Below are 18649 nucleotides of genomic sequence, written 5' to 3'. Positions count from 1 at the left end.
TGTCTGAAGTTATTTCAAAATACACATTAGAGAAGTATATCTGCTGGTTTGTTCCTCCTATAATACCTTCTAAACACTTGCACTGGGAATTATAACCCATAACTATTGGATCTGTTTCTCTTAAGGATTTGGTGCTTGTTGAGGGCAGGTACCCTCTATCCATGCTTGCTTCTTGGCCCAATAATGAGCTGGTGTTTACAAATGTTTGTTGATTCTTTCTGCTGAAAATATCAAAACAGGCAGATTTCTTTTCTTAGATATTCTAGTACCATCTGTGAAGATCTTACAACAAAATTCACATTTAAAAAATTCTCTTTTATGCCAGACATTTTCATATACAATTCTCTTAGTTAAGTCTCATAGCAATTTTATGAGGCACAAGCAGAAATTTCCTATTTAGTATGAGAAACATGAGTGATGGAGTGCTTGATCTGTATGCTCAAGAGGGGGAATGTGAAGGTCATGGATAGCTGAAATTTAAGCTTGGATTCAGACCATTTCAATTCATTTATTTATTCATTTATCAACTACTATCTGTCAGGAAGTGTTCTCAGCGTCATTCTTGCCAGTGATGAAATAAATACGAGTGATAAATAAAAGAAGGTCTAATATCACCAACAATAATAAATAATAAAGTAGCAAATGGGATGCATGTATGTGGGGGGGGGGAGACAGAAATCATGGAGAATACTGTACTTGCCCAGGGTTGAAAGAGGCTGTAGAAAAATAAGACTTTTGGAAAAAGAATGGCCTAGGTAGAGGGGCATCCAAAGAAAGGGTCCCATAGCAGATAGGCACCTGATGAAAATGAGTGGATGACCCAAGGAATTGGCATGACTGAAGAATAAACAATGTAGCAAGGCAGATCAGAGGCCCAGAGAGGACACTGAGAACCCAGTGGGACTTTGCTTCCCTCTGACTGAAGCCAGAACTACAGCAGGATTTTGAACAGGGAGGGGGTGGTATGAGCTGACTCATGCTGTTACTGGTTCTCTGGCTGCATAGAGGAGACTAGACTGAAGGGGTAAAGGTCAAAAACAAGGAGATAGGTTGAAAGTCAGCAGCCACACTCCAGGAAGGAGAGGCTGACTCCCCAGACACTGTGATGGTAGCAACGGGGCTACTTCTTCCATCAGCTCTCATCTGCATCTGTCTGTCTCTGACCATATGCCATCATGTGTACGTTGAGTGTTCTGGACCTCTGGTGTTTGGCTTCTCATCTGCAAGGGCCTTTTCTTTCTCCCCTCTGCCCAGTTGGTTCATAATCTATTCCTCTCTCAGATGCTTTACATATCCACCCCAGGCTTCTCTACAGACTTCCTACCTCTGCCTCTTCTGTGGCATCCTTTGTATTCAAACTGCGCCCTTAGCAATCCTAAAGCTCTCTCTTGCCTGCTCATCTAGGCAGGTGTTTTTATATTCCTAGACACCTGTTGTTCCCATTATGTTGTAGGGCACGAGACCAAAGGTCTGGGTGTACTAGCAAATGTATGAATTTGGGAATAGAATGAGTCCCCCTCTGCAAAGTCAAAGGGGTGACAAAATGACTCCCAGTGTCCTTGTCTGCTAACTGGTCTGAACTAATGACTGTGTCGAGGCACTGCCATATTGTTCAGCAAAACCACATGCAAGAATTTGTGTTACAACCAGAGAAGGTGACAGAGAAGGGATGGTGAGGAAGTACATTCAGTGCACTCCTTCATGCCCAGCTTCCTCTTAGCCTCCAGTATAGTATGGAATCCTTATGCAGATACTAGAATTTCTGTCTCACAGATGAAGGAACAAAGACCATAACAGCCTGCTCTGTCTGTCTCCTACTTAAGACCCCAAGATGAAGAACGCTTGACTTTTGGAGAAAACAATAGATTCCCCATTTAAAAAAATACATATCAAACAATAAAATGAAAAGTTTTTTTTTCATGCTTAGACATGAGTGACTCAGTGAGTCAGACAGCATTGTCTCTAGAGTACCCATCAGTGCCAAGCTGTAAGATGCATCCATCTCAGATGGGCTTTCCCACAGCCTATGCTGGGAGCTTCCCCTTGGCCTACATAGGGAAGTAGTGTGTGGATGCTTTCCCATGACATACAAATACAGTTAAGCACGTGGCTTGGGGCTGGAAAGAGATTTACAGCAACCTGGCAGTGGAATGGCTCAGTCCAGCCAGGAGTGGCATGCTAGGACAAGAGCCCCATCCAAAGATGAAGCAGCCTGTTTTCTTTATATGTGGTTAGTTCGTCTTGGGCACCTAAGGAGGTACAGGGTGCATGAGCAGCTAGCTCACGACTAGGTGCAGGACTGCACTAATCACGTGCCTTATTCCTACCTGCAAGGATAAGGCAGAAGGCCATTAGTGGCTGGCTTGCACCCCATTACCACTTTACACACTGGCAATTATCTTACCAAGAATGCGTGTTCCCTCGGCAGAATCTGGAAAAGGCAGCAGAGAAGTTGGCAATTTAAAGCTGAGTTACTTTGCATTCAGTCTACTAGAAGAATTTTCTACAAGATAGTAGGAGGCAGCCCATGCTGGCTAATTTTATGTACGACTTTGATGAGACTGTAGAGATAAATTATTTGGGCAAAGAGACATTTAGGTGTTTCAGTACATGTATTTTTGTAAATTACATGTAAAATGTACATGCATACACACACCCATATGGGGTCAGTTTAATAGAAACACGGCAGATGTAATGTGCTATGCGATGTGATAGGAGAGCCTCAGGATGGAGTTCTGTCTCCTGAATGCTAGGATTAAAGGTGTATGTTGCCATTGCCTGACTTCTATGTTTAATATAGTGGCTGGCTTTTTCCTCTGATCCTCAGGTAATCTTAATTAGGGTGCACAATGTGTAGGAGGACACAATATATCACCACATAGAAACCCTGCCTGAGTTTCCATCCCTCAGACTGAAGGTGAAGCAGCAGCTTTCACTGAATCTCCAGCCTGCCTGCTGACCATAGATTTTGAATTCAGCAGCCTCCACACTGCTATGAATCAATTGCTTAAATCCATCCTCCCCATATATAGATGTGTAAATAAATATACATGGATGTTCATACCCGAACCAATGAGACAGTCTGGAGACTGTGAACACTTTCTCTTGGGACTCTTCATATGCACAAAGTACACTGGAGTCATCTTTGGAGACAATGTGAAGTATTAAGTAAGGAAGAAGGATGAGGTTAGAGGAAGAGGCCAAACTTTGCACTGATGAGCTGCACCTCTATGCCTGTGGCTCCAGAGAGCACATCAGTCTGTATCCCTGCTTCTGGTTCTTCCACCTAGATTCCTGGTGGAGGTGATGGACTACCTGATGTGTTTGTGTTGTTTTTTTGAAACACAGTATCTGTGAGTAATTCTATAGCAACAATTAACCCACTATCCAACAGCTCACCCATCCATCCACCAATAAACATCTAGCATCTACATCTATCATCTCTTGTCTTAAGTGATGCCAGGGCTAGGCACTTGAATGTACACATGGAGGTCTGTGGCCAGGGTAGAATTCTAACTATGAGAACTGTAATGGGAAATCCTTTCTCCAGACAGCTTCAGCCTTCTAATTGTATCTGTTCATTCTGACCTTTTCACTTGGGCATATGATCTGCACCCTTATGGCTAGCCACTATTGCCATCCTTGACTATATGCCATCCTGTTCCATCCTGTGTTTCAGGGCCTTAGAACTTAGATCTCTCCCTTTGATGACCTTTTTCCCTCCTCCATTCCTCCCTGGAGTTGTATCTGTCAGAGGGAACAGATGCTGATTCATCTGCCGCTCAAGCTTAGTCTAACCATGACTTTATTTCTTTAAGTAGTTGAAGATTCCCTTTCTTTGGGGATGGCCCCTTTGATGTCTGACCCCATCTTGGAAGCCCACACACATTTCTGGGATACAGGCCTTCTGACAGATACACCTGCAGTCCTCAAGCCCCAGTGATCCCCCTGCTCTTCCCCTGCTCTTGGACCTCTCAGAACGCCACTACGTCCACTAGCACCTGTAGGTAGTGGCACAAACCATGCTTCTTTAACTTTCTTTCAGAATGTGATTTCGCGTCTCCCCCTTGGAAAAGAGATTGAGATTAACATGCAAACTGAAATAAAAATAGTGAAGTAGGTATCATGAGGGGTCATCGACAGTGTTCAGCATAGCCTCTCAAGACTGCACTGGGGGCTGGGTCAGGATTGGGACACACTTCCTGGTAGAGGGGTGTGTAACCTGAGTGCTGAGTGCCTAAGAGGGGCCAGCAGGTGCTGAGGGGTGGGGAAGGATGTTTTGGGCAGAGGTAATATCAGATGTTGTGATAGCCCGTCACAGGACATTGGTGGTCCAATAATCAGAGAATTAGTCCAGCATGTTGGGTAGGATGGAGAGAACAGCATAGAAAGGTCAGAAAGTTAAGCTAGAGCTGTTTCTCATCCTGCAGTATTTCCAGTCCTATAAACAGAGTCACCCAAACCACCACCACTTCCTCCAAGAACTGAGACTTCCTTTCTGGTGAAACCTCCAGGTTCCCAGGCAGGTGGGTTGTGTGCTGGAAACACTCCAAACTACTTCCCCTTTTGACTGACCTCAAATAATAAGCCAGCTCCTGAAAATTTGCATTGCAAAATCCTACGGGTAGTCACACTTCACCTCTGCAAACAAATACATGTGAGGAACAAAAATGGCCAATAACATGTATGTGAAAGGTAGCCATTGTGTCAGGGTAGTGTGTTTTGTGGTAGTTGATTTGATTCTTCTTGACTCTGTTTTCTGTGTCCATTTTTAATTTATTTTACTTACTTTGAATTACCTTGAAAAAGACTGTATTTGACTCATGTTTTAAAAAGTCCTCTATACAAAGGATCCTGAGTTTGATTTCTAGATCTCCCCATAAGACAGTCCTCCACTAGTGAAAGTACAGTTGGTCTGCAATGCATTATAGAGACTATAGTAGGGAGTGGTAATGCCATATACTAAGGTCTCAGCACTGGGTGATTTTTCTGTTTGTGGCCAGGAGTGTTGTCCTTTTTTCAGCCTAAAACATTTTGCTTTTTTGTGTGTTTATGGTGCATGCTTTGTTATTTGGGAAAGGAAAGGAAATTCAGCAATATTGTCTGTGATGTGGCTACAGAATTCCCTGTTGGCTGTGGGTTCCAGAAAGCTGTGTGTCCAGCATACAATATCCTTTGTTTCTAAGCATCTGCATCCGTCCTTCAAGTAGGCTGTCAGCAAGGCAATCATGTCCTTTACTCTTGTGCAGCCTGGGAATTGAAGGACAATTTGGCCTCTTTGTCATTTTCAAAAATCAAATATGCCCAGGGACTGAGTTCTAGCAGCAGCAGCTGTTTAGCTTTATGTTTTATTTAAAAACATTTAATTTTGAGTCTCTTATGTTTCCAATGACTTTTTTTTCTTGGTAGAGCAAGCTGTGCACATATATAAAGTATCCTCAACTTATACAAAATGATCATTTCATTGACTATTAGGACATCTATTTTTTATTTTGTTTTTGACATTATTTGATATGTAAAATTAATGGTTATTGAAAAATAATAGCAACTACACAAAAATACTATATATTAGTTTATCATTTTGTGCCAAGCTTTTGTTACATGGTTTATATATTTTTATTGGCTTTACTAAATTCTTAGGAAGCAGACAGAGAACCTAATATCTCTTTATAGATAGTCTCAGTGGGAGGAGGTGAGTGACTTGCCCAAGGGTTTATGACCAATGAATAGCTAAGCTCCAATTTTAACCAGGTGTGTTTGACTCCTCATAATATAGCCTGAATGCCATTTGTGTGATGTTACAAGCATAGGTGGTCCACAACTTTTGATGGCTCCACTGCTGGTGGTTAGTCGAAAGAAGGTCAGGTTGTGTCATCGTGGAAGGGAATTCTGGTTCATTGAGTTTTCTTGTTAAAACAAGGATTAACTAGGGTGATAACTAAAATTTTACTTCCCTACTCTCAATATTATATGTACAGGTGGCCCCTATGTTATGATAGCTTAGTTTTATGATGGTGAAAAACTGGTACACATCCAGTAGAAACTGAACAGAGAATCACATTTTTATTATTCCCAGGCTAGTACTGTAGAACAATTATTCTCTTCTCTGCTTTCAGTATAAATTTCAATACATTGTATGAGACATTCACACTGATTTTTAATTTAAAAGTTAGGCTTTGTGTTAGATGACTGTTGCATAGACCCATCTAAGTGTTGTGATTGTGATTAATATAGACTAGGCTGAGCTCCAGATTCTGATGCCAGAGGACCTGGGTGTCTTGCCTCTCTTTACTGACTGCATTTCTTTGGGTAAGTCTCTGAGCTTCTCTGAGTCTTAGACTCCTACTGTCAGCTAGTAGATTCTAAAAGGATTGGAGAGCTACTTGTCTGCAAAGGTAATTATGACAATTAAAATTGACTAGGAAGCGGAAGTTAAAAGTAGCTTATAGGAAGGGTGCTTCCCGAAGCACTGATGTTTTCTCCAGGCTCCAGGGCTTCTGGATGAGCATTTACTTCCCAGGAAAGTAAAGAAAATGAGAATCACTGGGGAATCAGCCTCAGGTGAACAGGAATTAGAATGATCATCTGGAGCACCAAAACCCCAAGAAAGTCTACTAAGGAGCCAGAGTGGGGGTGGGGAGTGAGAATGGGGATAGAGGGCAGGAACAGGGGAGCACTTTGCTGAGACACACCAGGACCCCATCTTCATATCTCTACCACTGCCTCTACTTATTTTGGAGCTGCTGTTACTCATTTCCATTACTGTCCCCATCCATCCACTTGTCATATTGCTACCTCAAACATTCTGTGCCTCCTACCTACTTGCTTCTCATTCTGTTAGTTAATTTTGTCTTCATTTCTGCTTATGGCCGCTGTCTTTCTTTGAGGACTCCACTCTCAGGCTACCAGATGAAAGAACTTCATTGTAGATTGGTAGTGATGGGCTGGCCAGTGTGTCATTTTTAACTTCCTCATAAAGTCCTGCTGACACAGAGAAGTCTCCAGTTGGTAACAAACCTTCTAGCAAGTACCATTTGTTTAACTCTCATTTTACAAATGTCCTTGGAGTTCTAATAAACTAGGGAGAGGGGATGAAATAAGCTGAGTATAAATAAATACAATCCAGGAAGTGGTTGACGACACAAGAGAGGTGTAGAAAATGTGAAATTGGATTTCAGAGGCAGGAAATGTCACATCCACTAGGAAGCCAATAAGGTTTTATGGCACAAACAACATAGATTGAATTGAGTCTACAAGGAAGACAGGATTTGGAACTGTAGAAACAGAGGAGGTGTCCAAGAAACAAAGAAAAGAAGTGTTAAAGGAAGTTTGGACTGGAAGAATTAAGGGATAACTACAGGGTTAGTGAATTTTTCATTTTCTTAGAGCAGAAGGGATGTGAACAGGGAGGAAGAGTAGTCAAGTAGGATGTCAAAATAAAACAGTAGATAGAACCCCATTGCTTTTTCTTGGTGAGAATATAGGAAAAATATTAATGGTAAGTCTCGTATCTGTATCAGTACATGGATCTGTTAGAACAGCATATTGAAAACTCATTGGAATAAGATTTTGCTAAGTCAATTGACTGGGTTATTGCCTTTCTCCCTTCTTACAAACAGATGATGATACTGTTAGTATTGATTTTGCATTGAATAATGTCAACAAGATGAAGCAGATCATTGATAAGAATAAGGCTGGAATGACTCTGGATGAATTTCCCCTTTCCTTAAGGAATGACCTGGGGCAAGTCATTTTCTTTGTCACCCTTGGTCTAGTCCTCACATCTGTAATCTTGCAGGGTAGTTAGTTATTTGATGGCTGTTTTCCCGGCCTTTCTGAGTCTATAATCACACACACTTGACCTCTTCGGCTTCATTTCAAATGAAATCATTCATTATTTGAGGACTGGCGAAGAGAAAGGCACTCTATGCTGTTGGCGTGGATAATCTTCTTTATGAGAAAGCCTCAGCTGGAAGCACTGCTTAGATTCATGTGTTATGAGGGATGAGAATTCTGGTTAATTGAATTTTCTTGTTAGAGTGAAGATTAATTAGCATATGGCCTATTTAAACCTTTGCTGTTAGCAACACATGTCAGGTATGTAGAACATTTTTCATGTAAGAAATCTAAGTCCTAAAATAGGAAAATAAGATCTAAGTACCATATGTGTATAAACCTCTGTGATATTGTCATTAAGTACTGTGATGCCAATAACAGCTGTCACTTATTGAATATTTATTGTCTGCCAGATACTTTCCTGAAAATTTTACATGTATCATCCTACTTAAGATTTACAAAAACCATAAGGGCTAAGCAGGCTATTGAGACCTATAGTGTGTGTGGTTTAACCCTCCAGAAAAGATGTTGATTCTTAATCCTTGGAACCTGGGAATGTGTGCTTACTTGGGTAAAAAAGACTTCGCAAATGTAATTAAGTTAAAGATGTTGAGATGAGTAAATTATCCAGATTATTGAAGTGGCCCCAATATCCAGTGAAACTCATCCTTATAAAAGACACAAAGAGAAGGATGTTTTATTATCACAGTGGAGAGTAGAGCGATACAGCCACAGAAAAGGAATTCCCAGAGTCACTGGAAGCTGGCAGCAATGTTACACATGGCCTGCCACAGGTTTTAGAGGAGGTATGACCTTCCTATCACCTCAGTATAAGACTTTGGCTTCCAGAATTTTGACAGCATACATTTCTGCTGTTTTAAACTAACTAGTTTGTGGTATTCTGCTGCATCCCCAGAAGCAACTAATACATATTCCTTTTACACATGTACGAATAAGGCATGGAAGAATCAATTAACTTATCTCTGTCAGAATAAAAAAATGTTAACAGGCACCATTAGAATTTGATTTTTTTTTTTTTTGGTTTTTCGAGACAGGGTTTCTCTGTGTAGCTTTGCGCCTTTTCCTGGAACTCACTTGGTAGCCCAGGCTGGCCTTGAACTCACAGAGATCCGCCTGGCTCTGCCTCCCGAGTGCTGGGATTAAAGGCGTGCGCCACCACCGCCTGGCTAGAATTTGATTTTAATCTCAGTAAAACACTACACCATGTAGTATTCTGGCTCTACCTCCATAGAAATACACAAAGAATTGCAGGTGGGGCATGCTGCCTAGATTATGGGCAAGAATCAGAATAGTGTTCTAGAAGAGTTAATGATACTCTTCTGAGTTTTAATAATAAAAAATATGTTTTTAGAGAATAAAGTGAGGAAAACATTCTAAGCAGAGCAAGCCACCATAGGGGAGGGACTAAAAGAAGGAGCCTTTAGAGAATTGAAGTAAGTGGGCATGGGTCTGGAAATTTCCTGAAGGGAAATGGAAAGTGAACAAGCTGGTGGTAGACTTTCTGTGCCAGAGAAGAGATAGTGAACTCCTCAGACATTTGAAGAGGTTAAATTATGTGGCACAGTCTGATCCCAAGATCATGTAGATCTCTTAAAGATTTGATGTAGAAAACACTGTGGAGGCTAGATTGGAGTGTGTAGAGACCAGGGGCAGATACCCTAAAGTCATGACTGTGATATACATATCAGTATCAGCCACGACCCATGCACAGAAGAAGGTAGATTTGAGAGACACTTTAGGGAGGTAACCTGAGTAAGGTTCAATGACTAGCGGATGTCCAGGGCCAAGGGAAGGAGGAACATGGGCTGCTTTGTAGACTTCTGGTTCAGAGAACCAGGTTGAGGGTTGATGGTAATGTCATGGGGTATGATTGGTGATGGTATGTGTAAATAAATGTTTCAATAATGGCTGATGGTTTTGTATGATTTTTGTTCTGAGTGTTCAAACATTTACATGCTAATTATGGCTTGTGAATTAAGCCTGTAAGGCACTGAGCTGCATACTATGCACTACAAGAGAAGGAAGAGGGCAGCCAATCCACCTCTGTACTGCAGACTGAATATCTATTCACATTTCCTAAGTGGGGCAGCCATGTTAAGATAATTTGATAACTGAATGTCTCAAGGTCAATGTCTCATAACCTCTGACCTCAGACTCTAGCTTTCTTCTTACTGCTTCCTGGACAGACAGGATGCTATCTTTTTGTATCTGACCTTCTCCATTTATTAGCTATCTGACCTTTGGAAATTTGCTTAACCGCTCTGTACCTTAATTTCAGCAGCTGTCAAAAGGAGATGAAAATTACAGTGCCTGCTCTCATTAACTCAGACAAGGGCCTGTGAGTAAAATCTTTGCAACTGAAAAAGGTTTAGAAAATGTGAGTAATTATTTTTATGACAAGCCCAGATTTTCCCCTGCAATTGTGTTTATTGAACTAGTCCCTGGGTTCATTCAGAAAGTTTTCTTGTGGTTTCCTGATTTCCCCTAACATATGTCTATAATATGAGTTCTCTAGTAAATGTGGATGGAAAAGTTTAGTGTTACTTAAATATTTCTTTCTAGCTATGGAGGGGAGAAAGGGTCTTGAAAGGGAAAGAGTATAGTAGGGTAGGTAAGAAAGAATAGTAAGGAGAGGGGATGTGATAGAATCTTGGGATAGGCATGGATGCAAATACTACAATAGAAGTATTAATATGTGTAACTAATATGATCCAATAATTTTGTTTTAAAAATGAATAATTTCTACCTTTTATGTTTTCGTTTGTAGGGTCCCATGTAGCCTAGGCTGGAAATGAATGTCTTCCTCATCCTCCTGCCTTGATTTCTCAATTGCTGGAATTCTATATGTGTGCCACTGTATATAGGCAAAAAATAAATATTTATATCTAAATCACTTCAGCCAGTTACCAAATATGCTTTTCTATAGTCTTAAAAAAAACTCACCCCACTGACAATGGCATTTTGTTGTCCTTGTGATCCTCAGACACTTACCTCACAGAAGGTGTATGGAGATAGACATGTTGCCCTAAACTTAGATCTGATATTAGAAGAAGCTTGTGACACCTCAGATTCATGGATAGGTTTTGGTTCATGTTACAGTTCAGTACCTAGATATGGATGCTGGCTCATGCTGCAAACCCTGGAATCTAACACAGCAGTGTCTTCAGTGCAGGAAGTGTGGCTATTTCTCAACTTTTCGATAGAGTGCTGTTGGTTCATTCCTAATCTCTGTCCAATCATGGAACTACATTTTCCCCTTGAAAAAGCTCAGAATAGGAAGAGAACAAGAAATAAACACAAGTCAAAAATCAGCAGTACTCCTTATGGAATGGGCATATATGTATGCAATAACATATATGTATGCATACATATATGTATGCAATAACATCATCTTGGATCCCATCTCTAAAAAGAATGTACAAAGTGGTGGCAGAGCAGAAATGGAGGAATGGTGACAAGACAGTTGTGTAACTAACAGAACAAATGTCTTTTCTCTGAGGGGAGTCACTATCTCCATTTCACAACTCTGCTGAAGTCTCTACAAGGGTGACGGAGTTAGTGGGGGAGAGTGGGAGGAAGACTACCCTGGGAACCAGGTTCAACTCTTTTTTTTTTTTTGTCTTAAGCTCTTAAGCTAGTTGGCACTGAGTTTTATTACATACAACTGTAAGAACCCTGGGAAACCTTCAGTGTGTGGGAGTGGGGCAGAAGGGTGTAGAGCGGGAGGGGATCTAGTGCATTCACTCTAGCTCAACAAAAAAGACTTCATCATCACGCTTCGGAATAGATCAGCACAATAGTTTCAAAGATTCTAATTGGATTTGTTTTGCTTGATTTTTCCCGATTTGAACCAACCACTGAGGCTACCCTCATGATAGGCTAAGGCCTAAGGGTGCAACTATGACTGGCTCACAATTATCTGAATACTTAGAAAGATGGTTTTAGAAGAGAGCGGGGTGCTGTGCAAACAAGAGCAGCAGGTGCATGTCCCTTCTTTCTCATCTTCTCAGTCTTGCATGAGGGTGACTACAGAACCCGCATTGTTTATGGAGTTCCTAACATGCTTCCCATTCCCATCTCCCCACTGGAGTCCCATCCTGTCCACTCTCTGTTATTGAGGACCTCAGATTCCACCTCCTCCTCCCCCTGGCATCTTTTGTGGTGGCTCTGATCCATAAAGGCCATTTTCTCTGATACAGCACAGTGCTTTACGGATCACCAGGCTACTCCAGCCGGTTGAATTTGAATCTCACACAGTCGCTTTTCCAGGCCATTTGCTTCCTTTAATATCCTTCTCATTTCTTTCTCCTTCTGCCTTCCCATTACTAACTTAGTTCAGACATTCATTTCTTCTCACTTGGATGATCAGATATTTTCATAACTTTCTTCTTCCAGTGGTCTAATTTCCTTCAGAGAAATCATCTCAAAGGCACAGAGCTCACACCAGGGCAATACTCCATTTAAACCAGTTAGGTAGGGTGGGAAGGCAGAGCTGAATCGTGCCTGAAACCCACTATGTGCTGGAGGCCCCTTTCTGAAAAACAGACCTGGTCCAAAAGGTCTGGCAGGAAGCATTTTGGCAAAGTCAAAACCAACTGGCAAATATTTCAGTAGATGTGCTGATAGGACACACCAATGAGAAGGTTCAAGAACTGAACTGAGGTGAACTGAGGTGATGATAGAGCAGCTATCAAAACAAATGAGAACTGCCTGGGACTGTCATTGCCCCAGGACAGCTATGAATGCAGCCCAGAACAAAAATCATAAACTTCAAACATTGCTTTCTTTTCTGTAAGTGGAATGTAAGGTTCAGAAGCATGAACTTTGTAGATGACAACATCGTGTTGCAATGTCAAAAGGTTGGACACATGCCTGGAGGAAACACATGATTTTATACAAATGGTCTTTGAAATTCTGGCCAGTGTTCCACTGGTATGAATTGTCTGTAAAGAAAGAGGTCTAGCTGCCTGCTGCTAACATGTTATGCCTCTATTGTGTTCTAATAGACACATTTGTATATTCACCAAGCACGCATTTGTTGAGTAATTATTATTGATTGAGCACTATATACCATGAGAGATACATGGAATATGTTATGTTAGCAGGAGTGGATGGGGCAAAAAGAAAGAAATGTACTTTTTGAGTTTCATAGGTTTCAACACACCCAGCCATGTGCTTTGTGTCCAGCAAAGTAGGTTTACTGAATCGAATATCAATACATTCTACTGAAGTATGTTCCCTGGCCTCATGGAAACTAGAGAAGAGTGACCATAGTCTTTAGTGAATAAAGAATGGGGTTTACAGCCAAAAATATGACTTGAGTTCATCTGACTTTGCCATCTTGCTCATTAAAGAAAACCCTACTTACATGTTTTCTTTCTCTTTACCATATTTCCTTTGTTTTTCTTTCTATAAAGTTCTCATTGATATCAGTGAGTATAAATGAAAACTCCATTTTTCAAGAAACAGAAAAGCCAAGTGTGTGTGTGTGTGTGTGTGTGTGTGTGTGTGTGTGTATGTATGTTTTACTGGTGCATGTTCAAATCTGTGCCCTTTATTCAGTTTCCTGTTGTTCTGTAATATGTTATTTTGAGATGTTCTATTTGTACACTCAGGAACAGGAAGAGATTACTAGGGGCTATTCTCTTGTAACCCATCATGGGATTCTAAGCTTAAGAAGGATTGACTTTTAATTAGAATCTCTCCCAACAATTTCAGAAATGTGACTAGTGGGCAAGTGTGACCGACCTGCTAAACTCTTGATAAGAAACAATATGATAGGTATGGCTCAGTGCTACAACCTATTCTCTTACATAGCTGCTATTATTCCAGAATCTATCCTCCCAGAACCCTTGACATGTCTATTAAAGACATAGTTTTATGTCTTTATGTCATAGATGAGTCTGATGTATGTGGGTCTATGGTTACTTAATTTCATTTTCTTTTGACCTTTAACTTTTACAAAAGCCCCTATACGGTTACATGGATACTTGTAGACTACACCAGCACTTTACAGTATTTCTCACTCTATGGTCTTTCATTCAATGTAGGATTGTGACACTAATTATATCTTTAGTATCTATTCAATAAAAAGCCACAATGAGCAAAATCTAAGTTTACCACCTGTTAAATTAATGCATGCTATAATAGCAAAACACTAACTGTCTAACACATACTTGACACTTTACAATATGCCAGGCACAAAGCCAAACACTTCCTAGTTCTTCTTTTTTATGTTCCTTGTGGTAACTCTTATAGATAGGAAAATACCCTAGGACACAGGACAAAGTAATGTATCTAATAAATAACAAAGAAAGAGTTTAAACCTACACAGTATGTTTCTAATTAATGTCAATGTTGTTCAAATGCTTATTTAAAGAAAGTGAGAGGCAGTTATCTAGTTGGCAGATCCTAATTGGTAGCTATAATATTGTCATGGGTATGAATGAGATAATGTGTGCAAAGGAAACTGGACAGAGATCAAAGATTTGTATGGAAGAAGTCAACAGTGTTGGACTAGCAGCCTTCATCAAAGGCTGATGAGGGCATGTGGGCATGGTGCTAGGACTCCTGATATTGGCATTCTTAGTCATAAAGTCAGCATTTGAGCCTTGGGCATCAGTAGCAGCAGCAGCAGCAGCAGCAGCAGCAGCAGCATGTACAGCAACATGTCCCTTGTTGAACTATAGTGGTCATTTAGATAAATAGGAGTTGTAGCACCATGACCTGGAGAAAAAGATAAAAGTTAAATAACACAAAGATGGGCCCATCAACAGTCAGGCATAGATGAGGAAAGGCTTGGGGGTTCCTATTGAACATTTTGGTTCACTGCTGAACTTTCTGCTACTGATAAATGTAGGGAGGAGGGAATCATTGTCTTAAGTTGTGTACCCATTGGTTACCCCACCATACACCAATAGATAGTTCAATCCAGTGCTCACGCAGATGGCCATGGTTAATTAAATGGGTCACAAAAAAAAAACAATGACTAATGGATCTGGAAAAGGAGCTATTAGGGATGGAAGGGAGCTCACAGGAATAAAAAGGAGACAAAAGTGGGCTTTGTGGGAGAAAGAATTCCTAATATGCTATAATCATGTATAAAATTGTAAACAAAATTAACCAAAAATTTCTTAGTTATGCAAATTTGGGGGCACCATTGTGATATCTCCTAAGGCCTGGAGGGACTCTCCATTAAAGACACATGGCTGAACATTTGCACTTGACCTTTTCCCCATGCTGCTGTCACTTAAGACACAGTCCTTTCACTTGTGGTGGGTCTATGATATTTTCTATGACCCTCGTCTTACAGCCTTGTGGGGGACAAGTTTGCTTGGGAAACTCTTTCACTGTAGGATATCAACGTGGTTAATGGTTCACAAAACTCACCCATGAATTTCTGAATCTACAGGAATATGAGGAGTTTCCTCAAGACTGTGACTCTAGAGGGCCTATGAGATGCCTCAGTGGGCAAATGAGCTTACCACCAAGCCTAAAGACCTTAGTTCAATACCTCTGTTCCACCCAGGCACACTCATGGGCACACACATACTCTAAATAAAAACGCAATAAAAAAGTTAAAAAGAAAAAAGAATAAAGAAGACTAAGCAAACAAACGAAGCTAAAGAGAAGTGAGTAATCATGAAGGTGGAGCATCTTACACATGATATATGTAGTCCTCATGAACCTGTTTACTTACTATTGAACTAGATGCATAGAGGAGTTGATAGGGTAGATTTTATTGTAGGACACTTTCATGATTTGGTTAGTCAACACTCAAAGTTAAACTGATAATGAAGGAAGAAAAGGGGGTTGGCTTGATTTGTCCCAAATATTTTCCACATAACTTTTGAGACATTTTTCCTGGCTTTTTAAAATTCCAGTTTTATGTAGGTTTAGAAAGTGAATGCACATAATTGTGCAAACAAGCATAATTATACTTTGATGCTTCAAAATAACATTTAATGACATTTTGTCTGTCTTGATTCATATAAATGACTAGGAACTACCATAGCTTAAGAAGGACTTGTTTCTGAGACATCAAGCACACAATGTTTTCGGTCCATTGGGTCATGTTGTTTCTGATAAGCCATGACAAATTAAGACATTATTAGAGGTTGATTTGATAATAGCTATCATTAAAATGTCCATTTGGTTAGAATAACTATCATTTAGGTCCTCTTAGAGTTTTGGATCTCAGCAAAACAATTCCATGCTGGAATGTTGCCATTAAATTGAATTGTTCTGAAAAAAAGTCAACAAAAAGCATTAGTTACACATGGTAGTTACTTACCACTCTCAATATTTGAAGACCACAGAAACAGTCTCTGGCTTATTTAAAAATAAAATTAATTAAGTAGGAGGTAAAATGGGAAGGCTCACAGAATTGAAGGAAGGCCAACAAAACATCCCTAGAAAGGGATAGCAATCAAAGGAAGTCACGCCTACCCACTGCCATACCAAATATCCAGTTGTGTAGATGCTTTCATCAGCATCTCTGTATATTTACCATCATATCAGCAGCTCCATGAACCAGACTTTTGGACAAATCGTCTCCACTCCTCTGAGACTTTAAGTTACTGCTTCACCGTTAAAGGGTCCATGGGTGGTAGGAGCTCCCACTTAATCATGTGTAGGTCACATGCCAATTCCCTTGCTATTAGAATAGGGAGAGAGTATCTGGCCTCCTTTGGCTTCTAGATGTAGATATCAATTCAATCAACAGAATAGTTCGTTCATCAACATGTCGACTATTGCTAATATTGTTTTCTTAAATTAGTATTAAATTGTATTGTATTCTTAAAATTAGTAAAAGTAAACTTATTGTTAAAACATGTACAGAATTTTTTTTAATCAGAGAAACTCAAGTCCAACTCTGAGTCACATTTTAATGCACATATATACTATACATAATGCATTTACATTCCTATAATGTGACTTACTATGCATAAATAAATAAAAATTTCTACTGCAAGAAACATTTTTGCAGAATTGTAGTATAAAACAACTTGTCATATACATTGACCTCTAACTTTTTTTGGTGTCTGAGGCTATAATTCTTTACAGACCTCTCTCTTTGCCACTTAGTTTATGAGCTCCTGACAGGCAGTCCATCCTTGTTGCATCTTTAGTACTTAGTCACTGCCACACACATGGTACTCCTTTGTACTGTGTGTGTCTAGGGTGTCAGAAAGACTACATTTTCACACAGCAAAAATAGTACAGTGGGTGGCATGGCATTGAGCAGTAATGACATCTTGCTGAGGGCCAGGGCTAATGTGCTAAGAATCTGAGGTCCTCTGTTGGACCCTGTGAGGGCCTGGGGAAGGACTGAGAAGTAAGTCTATTTTCCCTCTCTGGCTGCTACAGACTGTCCACTTCCACAGTCTGCATGATTCATTCCTGTATTGGTATTCAGAACCAGGCTTTTTGTCTTTCCCTCTGACCTAAGAAGTGGCAAAGCCTCGTTCCTTTCACATTGAGTCGCACTGTCACTGGCTCTTCAAGTGCGATTTTAGAAAGCAGGGAACTGGTACCAAAGATGCAGTTTCATCTTGGCACAACTCCACAAACGTTTGCCCAAAAGCCTACTGAGTTGCAGTAGGTTCTGATGACACCGAAATGTTTTAACCACAGGGAGCAAATTAATCAGCGTCTCATGAGCACCTACTGCCTGTAGAGAAGACAAAACATGTAGGACATTCCAAAGTGAGTAAAGTATCCTTGCTGATTTCTAATAGATGAAAAAATTTGGAGAAGATATGAATATATTACTAAAAACATCAAAACAAAGTTGATACAAGCATCACACTTAAGCATAAACAGAATATTAAGGAATATTGAGGCAGTGACTTTTTTTTTTTTTTTTTTTTGGTTTTTCAAGACAGGGTTTCTCTGTGTAGCTTTGCGCCTTTCCTGGAACTCACTTGGTAGCCCAGGCTGGAACTCACTTGGTAGCCCAGGCTGGCCTCGAACTCACAGAGATCCGCCTGGCTCTGCCTCCCGAGTGCTGGGATTAAAGGCGTTGCGCCACCACCGCCCGGCTTAAGGCAGTGACTTCTATATACAAAGCATTGCATATGTAAGTGTGAAGAAGAGTTATAACCATTCATATCTATCTATCTATCTATCTATCTATCTATCTATCTATCTATCTATCATCTATCTATCTATCTATCTATCTATCTATCTATCTATCAACCAACCAATCAATCAATCAATCATCTATCATTACTCTACTTACCCAGCTTCATTATTGTACATAGAAAAGAGCAGTGGATTTTTATTTGATTGTTTTGGAGAGAAGAAGGGAACAGGAGCAGTTGGCTTTGGGGTGCATGTGTCCTTTGGAAAGAGTTCTAATTGACTACTAGGATTCACTGTGGAGACAAGAGATTATGAACAGAGAGTGCAAAATCAAATAGACATGCAATATAGGGGACTTTGGAGCAAAATTTAAGCAGTCTAGTGTTATTGGCATATGGATATGAACTTCAGATAGTTGTACACCCACAAAATACTCAATTGGAGATTGAAGGGAAGAGCTTATATTTCTATTGTGCTGGGAATCAAACTTAAGGCCTCATACATGATAAGTGAGTGTTCTGCCCTACCATTAAGCTACATCTCTAGTCCTCTACTCTAAATTTATTGACAACATTCCATAGTCAAAATAGCAAATCCTCATGTAACATTCAAAATGTTTCCCAAGTATTACACAATCTCATGCTTACAACATAGAATGATTGTGATATGATACTACACAATATATGATTATTTTCAGTTTTACTTA

At 40.2% G+C, this 18649-nt stretch overlaps 2 long non-coding RNA genes across 2 annotated transcripts in view; both read left to right on the top strand.

Annotated features, from left to right (window-relative positions):
* The window catches only part of LOC121832748 (uncharacterized), a 256194-nt gene that overhangs the window by 4039 nt on the left and 233506 nt on the right, over positions 1 to 18649 (top strand). The window lies entirely within an intron of this gene.
* Positions 10136 to 10755, top strand: LOC143267515 (uncharacterized). The gene is made up of 2 exons (XR_013042652.1): positions 10136 to 10234; positions 10625 to 10755. It is a non-coding gene; the product is annotated as an uncharacterized LOC143267515 (long non-coding RNA).

The sequence above is a fragment of the Peromyscus maniculatus genome, chromosome 10 (assembly GCF_049852395.1).
Source record: "Peromyscus maniculatus bairdii isolate BWxNUB_F1_BW_parent chromosome 10, HU_Pman_BW_mat_3.1, whole genome shotgun sequence".
Lineage (NCBI taxonomy): Eukaryota > Metazoa > Chordata > Mammalia > Rodentia > Cricetidae > Peromyscus > Peromyscus maniculatus.
Note: the sequence above shows the minus strand (reverse complement) of the source record. Positions and strands in the feature narration are given on the sequence as shown.